The sequence below is a fragment of the Adiantum capillus-veneris genome, chromosome 24 (genome assembly GCF_014529385.1).
Source record: "Adiantum capillus-veneris isolate H3 chromosome 24, ASM1452938v2, whole genome shotgun sequence".
NCBI classification, from domain to species: domain Eukaryota; kingdom Viridiplantae; phylum Streptophyta; class Polypodiopsida; order Polypodiales; family Pteridaceae; genus Adiantum; species Adiantum capillus-veneris.
In genome coordinates this window covers 112,743,446-112,750,490 of record NC_140954.1, presented here as the reverse complement: position 1 = coordinate 112,750,490, position 7,045 = coordinate 112,743,446, and positions in this window count along the sequence as shown.

The window sequence follows — 7,045 nt, the reverse complement described above, 5'->3', positions numbered from 1 at the left end:
TAATCATATCTTTCTTGGAGGCTTATGCTTGACAAAAAGTACCATCTACAATTTCTCCTTGCAAAACCAAATAGTTTCACTCAACAATGCACATTTAAACAATTGTTTGAGGGGTGATAGCTCTCTTCTATCCTTAACAATTATATTTTAAACTTTGGGGTCATTAACAATAAGGCGGATATGTATTTAGATGTTAAATTTGCTCAAGTAGATGTCTTTTTCATATCCCAAGGATAATTTGTGCATATAGTTAGAGCTACTGTCATGGTCCATAAGTCATTTTGTACTTTGTCAAGGATGTCTAGCCAAGGATTCTTCAACAAGGGAGACTTATACAAATGCACCTTGCTGATGTCTATAACATGCTTGATTATTGACAACTCATACCTCGTACACAAAGAAAGGTATAACACGCTATTTGAAAAATAAATCCATTTTCATCGTTGAAGATGAAATTTGTGTCAAATCCTTGGTTAAATACCAAATACGTAGGTTTTGAGAATGTGGAGAAAACTTGCTCATTTGGGTTTTAAACACTTGAAAACACACTCACTTAGGTTTTGAATATGTGGACAAAACTTGCTCACTTAGTTTTTGACCATGTGGTCAGAACAAGCACATGTACTGATTGGGGGGAAAGTTTCTCTTTTGAGGTTTGAGCATTTAAAAATGCAATTGCTTAGCTTTTCAACACGTGGTAAAACATTTTTATTAAACATTATCTTTAGTTTTTTGACCACTCTTTTTGAACTATAACTACTCTCTTCGCATGGTCAAAACCGAGGTGAGTGTGTTCTTCCACATGTTCAAAACCTATGAGTGAGTGTATCTTCTTTTTAAAGTGCAATAGATACTCTCTCCACACGGTCAACTACTCTGTTTTTGAAGTGCAACTACTCTCTCCACATGGTCAAAACCCAGGTGAGTGCGTTCTTCCACATGTTCAAAACCTATGAGTGAGTTTTTCAATTGGTAAAATCATAAGTTTATGATTGTGAGAAGGAGATTATTTAAAGAAACAATGATTGCAATTGAACATAGTAAAAGAATTTGATCATAAGGTCAAAACTAACATGTCACCATGACTACAAGAGGTAATCATGTCTTATATACCTAATATGGCTAATCAAATGTCTTTATATCTACCTGTTGTTGCATTCTCCTTTGAGCATGTGGTAAGTTTTTTTCACTACCTTAAAAAAATTTGATATTTGAAAAATACTATTTGAAATACAGTTAGAAATTCATCTGAACGCTTTTGACAAGATCATTCAGTTTCACTTCTTCAGCTTGTGGGTTTTTAAGTAAATGGATAAAACACTTGCACAAATATAACTTAAGCCACTGAATCCTAGAAAACTCTCTATTTTGAGTGGTATGAAACAAACAAAAGTGAATTCGTAGGCAATAGTTTCCATTTTAGCTTTTATTGCCATGTGATTATGGTTAACAACAAATTGGAGCAACTACCTTAAGACGCTTTTTTAAGAACAGACCCATTAAGATGTATTGCAAAGCAATTTGTAGTATGAAATAGTACATAAACTTAAGGGACACACTTGCGAGAGCGAGAGAGAGAGAGAGAGAGAGAGAGAGAGAGAGAGAGAGAGAGAGAGAGAGAGAGAGAGAGAGAGAGAGAGAGCTTACGTAGGGAGAGTGAAGAGCACTAGGAGAGATAACCTCACTAATGTTATGACCATGTGGACAAAAATGAGAGAGAGAGAGAGAGAGAGCCATGAACAAAAATGAAGGATGGAGGGGGAATTCATTATTGAAACCCATCCATCAAATACTTGTTGGGAGCTTACTATCATTTAATAGTCCCTTGATGCCTTATCCCCAATGTAATCAACAAAACCCTGAAAACATATATAGACAACAACTTTGTAAGAAACATAACAAATGTGCTATTTCATAAAAGAAAAAAAGGTAATGTGTGATGCTCTACCTGCCAAGGTAGCCGTATCGTGCTAGACTTGGGAATTCCTTGTTGAGGTTTTGATGGAGATCCAAATGACATCCATTGGTCTCTCAACTACTTGAGTTGCTCAAAGCATTCTTCATGACATTATGTGATTCTTTGTTTGTCATGCGAGATAACTCTATACACATCAATGCTGGACATTCCACAAGTATTCGAGCATTCCGTGCTACATATAAATGTTTGGTTGCCATGCAACGTGCTATTGTGCTTTGAATATAGAATTTTGCTGCATGTAGACCTGATATAATCCAATAAGAGTATGTACTCAACATGGATTCCTTGACCTCATTGCTCGTAAGTGGTCTTGACTCCCCATTTTTCCTAATGTAAGGCATTAGGTAAGCTGAGGTGGCAAGAGCCATAGGATTACTAACAAAGAGTTTTGTTAATGTCTCCACATAATCCCATGCAAGGGTTCTATCTGTATAAAGTGGAGGTGCCTCCTCACATTTACCAATGGGATTGGCAAATTGTGAAGTGGACCCAAATGGAAAGAACTTTTCAAACATGTGAAACCCCATTTCTTCTTGCTTTCCCTTCTTGTTGATTGACCCCGGGGAACCAAACGTCATCTCTACACCCTTGATGTAAAGAGTAACAAGTGGTTTGGGGTTCAAAACTGCAAGACTTGAGGATGTGGGAGAGCCATTAACAAGTGTGTTGGCCACATTTATAACAAGTGCATTTTCCATGGAAGATTCTCGACCCTTCAAGTTAATAGTGTTCACAGGGGTTTCTTTTCTAGTATTGTCCTCGCGAGGCAATGCATGAAGCTTCTGCCTTTTCTTCAAGCGGCACCATCTCCTTTTTCTAAAGAGAGGAATTCTTCATTGTGTTGAACGTTTTGAAACGCCAAGGCAATATCCCCTGTGCAGGAGATATCCTCACACAAATCCCACCCCATATTTTTTTAGAGAGAAGTTGTCTTCAACACGCATCCGTGTAGCATCAAAGGCCATGGGGTCAAGCTTGTAGCACATATTATTGTCCCTTAACATAATCTCATTACAAGGAACCCCTTCTTGCCAGCACACCCCTCTGTAATATTGTCTATCACCCCATTTTGTTCAAAACCTAATGTTTCACCTTTCTTTGTGAATAAGAGTGTAATTGTCCTTGTAGATCATAGACATCAATATACCATAAATATGAAAACTTTTCAGCAACCCCATCAATCAACTCAAGCTCCTTCTTTGGAGCTTTATCTTTCTTTGCCATTTGGGAGTCTATACAAACATACAAAAATAAATCATTAGTCCACATTACTCCACATTATTGTAACTTGGATATACCTAGGTACTTGCTTAATGTTTGTCCATGTGGACAAAAATCACATACTGTAAAAAACTTACAAACGGATTGATAGAGTTTTGGCCATGTGGATAATACTTAGGGATGGATGTTAGTGCCTGATCTGTTAAGGCATTCGGGGTATTCATGATATTATATTTTGAACTCTAACTAAAGACCTTTAACTTTTGAACCTTAGGGATATGTGGACATTAGTACTTATATTTTTGGGTAGTTGTAAATGTGTCTCATGGTATCTGATGACGAGGGGCAGTTATGGGCATTCCTGTCGATGCAATTCTCTCTCTCCTGATCTCGTACTACTGTTTATGCTCTATAATTGGGTGATGATGATGAATATACTCTGATGGCAGTCTCTTTTCCTCTTCCTTATGGTGTTATTTGCTTATTTACTTTGCAGTATTGTGTACAAATACTCAGTTTACAGTTCCTGATTCCTGTAAACTGCATGTTTCCTGCATTGAATACCTGTTAGGGGTGTGTGCCCCTAACATTTGACGATCCTGCAATGGGTTCGAATTTCGCCTAAAACCATATGGGTGCTAAGGAATGAATCACAGCGGCGACCTGTTCCCTGATAGTGACCATTTGCGGGATTTTGCGAACTGGAGAACACCGGGGGAAGAGTCTGAGGAGTATGCATCACAATTCTTGAAAGAATTCTACCCACAACTGCCCAGCAAAGTTAGAATTCTCATTCTCGAAAAGGTAGTTACAAAACTGTTACCCTTTGGAGCCTGTAATTTACCTTCAAACTACAATGTGCATAATCAAAGAATGCTAGTACAATATTCTAGACAAGGGAGAAGCAACAATGCATGAGTGAATCAGGGTAGGGGTCCAATGTACCACAAAATTATGGAACAAGGCTTATATTAAGAAGGGAGTTCTTTGCAAGAGGAAGACAAGGAGATGAGTTAGATGGTGATGATCAACAAGAACCAGTAGGAGAACTTGCTGCAGGGGCAGAAATTGTTGGGGAGGGGACTGAACTGCATGAACCTAAAAACAGGCTGCAGGAAACCCTACCTGCAAACCAAGAAGGCCAACAAACAACTCATCCCACATCAGACCCACTTTTGGGACCATTGGTCAATGTATTGTTAGCCCAAACAGTTTTGAAGTCTCTGTGCAGTTTCTGTGCAAATTATGTGCAGTTTGTTGCAGAATGTAGTTTCAATTTTTCAGTTTGTAGAATACAGTTTCAGTCTTTCAGTTTACAGACTACAGTTTCAGGTATTTCAGTTTGCAATGCAGTTTAAGCAGTTTCAGGGTTTAAAGAGGTACAAATGCTCTCTATTCTTTTGATGGGTGATTAATGGCAAAGAAGAAGAAGAAAAAGTGTACTATTTGTCAAAAAGATGGGCACTCTGCAAAGCAATGTCCTTACGTGTGCAAGCCTTGTCAAAAGGAAGATGTATGTGTCAAATACTGTATGCATAAACTGTGCAAGAAGTTGTATCGAATTGTCAGATCTTTTCGAGATGCATCAGATCATGAGGAACTATGTGATGCACAAGAGGATTTGGATGATTTTTCTAATCTTCTTGACGAGGCGGAAGACTGGCATGAAGGTCGTGAAGGAAAAAGAAGAAAGTCATGCTCTAGTATGCGTAGGATACAGGTGTTACAAGAAGCAATTGAAGTCTTGACAGAGAAGTATGAAGATTAGTTTCAGGAGGAAGATGAAAGTGATGATGAATGGGGAGTTACAACACCAATGTTTCCCTCGGTTGGGAAAAATCAGGTACAATCATGTTTAACTTCTCCAAATGCACTTGGTGTAAGTCCGAAATCAATGAAAGAAGCTCAAGCACAAAGCCAACCTGAAGAAGTCAAGAAGGTGATGTTGGAAAGGGCAGAAGAAAAGGAGCATCCTGAGAGCCAAAGAAGCCAAAAGGAGCACTTAGTATCCCAAAACCACACTCCAAATAGACTCAAGGGTTTGCACAATGTTGAACTACCGACAATTTTTCAGGCACCTGCAGTTTCAAAAACTGAAGTTTCAAAGCCTGAATTTGAATTTTCAGCACCTGAAGTTTTTCAACCTGATTTTGATGTTTTTGAATATGGCATCAAAGTTGTAGATACTCAGATTATTGAAGAGAAGAAGTTGATTCAAGAAGGAGAGTTTGTTCAATGCAAGGGAGATATAGTCCAAAAGATGATGAAGGAAGAAGGAGGAAGCCAGGAGAAACTCATGAGCCAAAGGAGCCAAGAGGATTGCCAGCTATCCCCAAACCTCACATCGAAGAGACTCTCCTCTTTGCAAGGAGAGAAGGCGATTTGCCCAAAAGAAGAATTACTGATTGAGAAGAAAGGAATACAAGTGGGAGTGAGCCAAAGAAGCCACCAATATCCCATACAAACCCATATACCAACATTTGACATCAATTTTGAAGATGTTGAAATTCAGGGAGACATCAGATTTCAACGTAATGCAATGGAAGAGCTGAAGATAGATAAAGACATAATGTGTGCTAATGATGAGGATGATGTGATGAATCAGTTTTTGATGAATCTTGATGAGGAATATGTGACAGGTGACAGTCCAGAAGGTGTTTGTGTTGATGGAGAAGAGTTTTGTGGAGTTTTGAAGAGCGAAAGCCAATTTCCGAGAGTGTATATGAATTATTCAGGTTGTGAAGACAAGGATCTTCAATTTCAGATCCCTGAATTACCAGTTTTGATACCAAAGGTTCTTGATTTGCAAAGTTTCAGAATTCAGGTCCCTGATCCGCAGATTCTTGATTTGCAAAGAAGTTATGTACCTGAACTTGCTGAACTTCAAAGTCTTTTTCTTTCTCAAGTGAAGATGATCAATAATCTCTCATTAGAGCTAGAGAATGAGAGGCATTCAAGTATGGTTGCAGCAAATGAAGCGCTTTTCAAAATCAGTCAACTTCAAGAAGAAAAGACATCATTGATGATGGAGATTTCTCAGGTTCAAACTGAAGCCGACTTGCATATTTCTTATTTTTATGAAGTTCATGTTGCTCTTAAGCAAGTTGTTCTGAACAAGGATAATCAAATTGAGGATTTGAAGTTTCAACTTACTCAAATCAAGAATGTGGAGTTTTCTTCAAATCTTGATGTTACAGAAGGTTTCTTGAATGATGATGTTGTTATCAATGATCTTTATTATGTTGGTGCTTTTACAAATTCAGTCATGGATATTGGAAGTCGGTCTTTTTCCAGTGAAGTTCAGTTTACTGATGATATTCTTGATGACTTATACCAAGTTTCTGATGTCAATGGTTTTGTTGATGCTGAGGAGATGGTTTTGACTGATGATTATGCAAGTATTTTTCAAGTTCCTGATGATGGTGAAGTGGGTTTTCTTGAAGATGGTTCTACATTTCTATGTGATGTTGCTAATGGAGGAGATGATGTTGATATTCTTATATCTCATTGGTTTTATATCTTCATGCTTGATGACATAAGGGAAGTTTTTCAAGGAGCAAAAGTCAAAAGTTTTCAGTTTCAGGGAGATATCACTGATTGGACAAGGTGGATTTTTTTCTATTTTCAAGGACAAATGTGAACAAGCCATCTTGGTGGTGTTTTCTATGTGTAAAGAAGAGTTCACTTTGTTATTTTTAAGCCTTGAATCAAATCATTTTGATGAAGAAGCAGATCAATTTTGGTTTTTCTTGAATCAAGATTTTCAAGGAAATCAATTGTTTTGGCATGCGGAGTCTAAATCAGGTCTTCGAGTGTTGCATCTACATACAGAGATATTGGATGTGT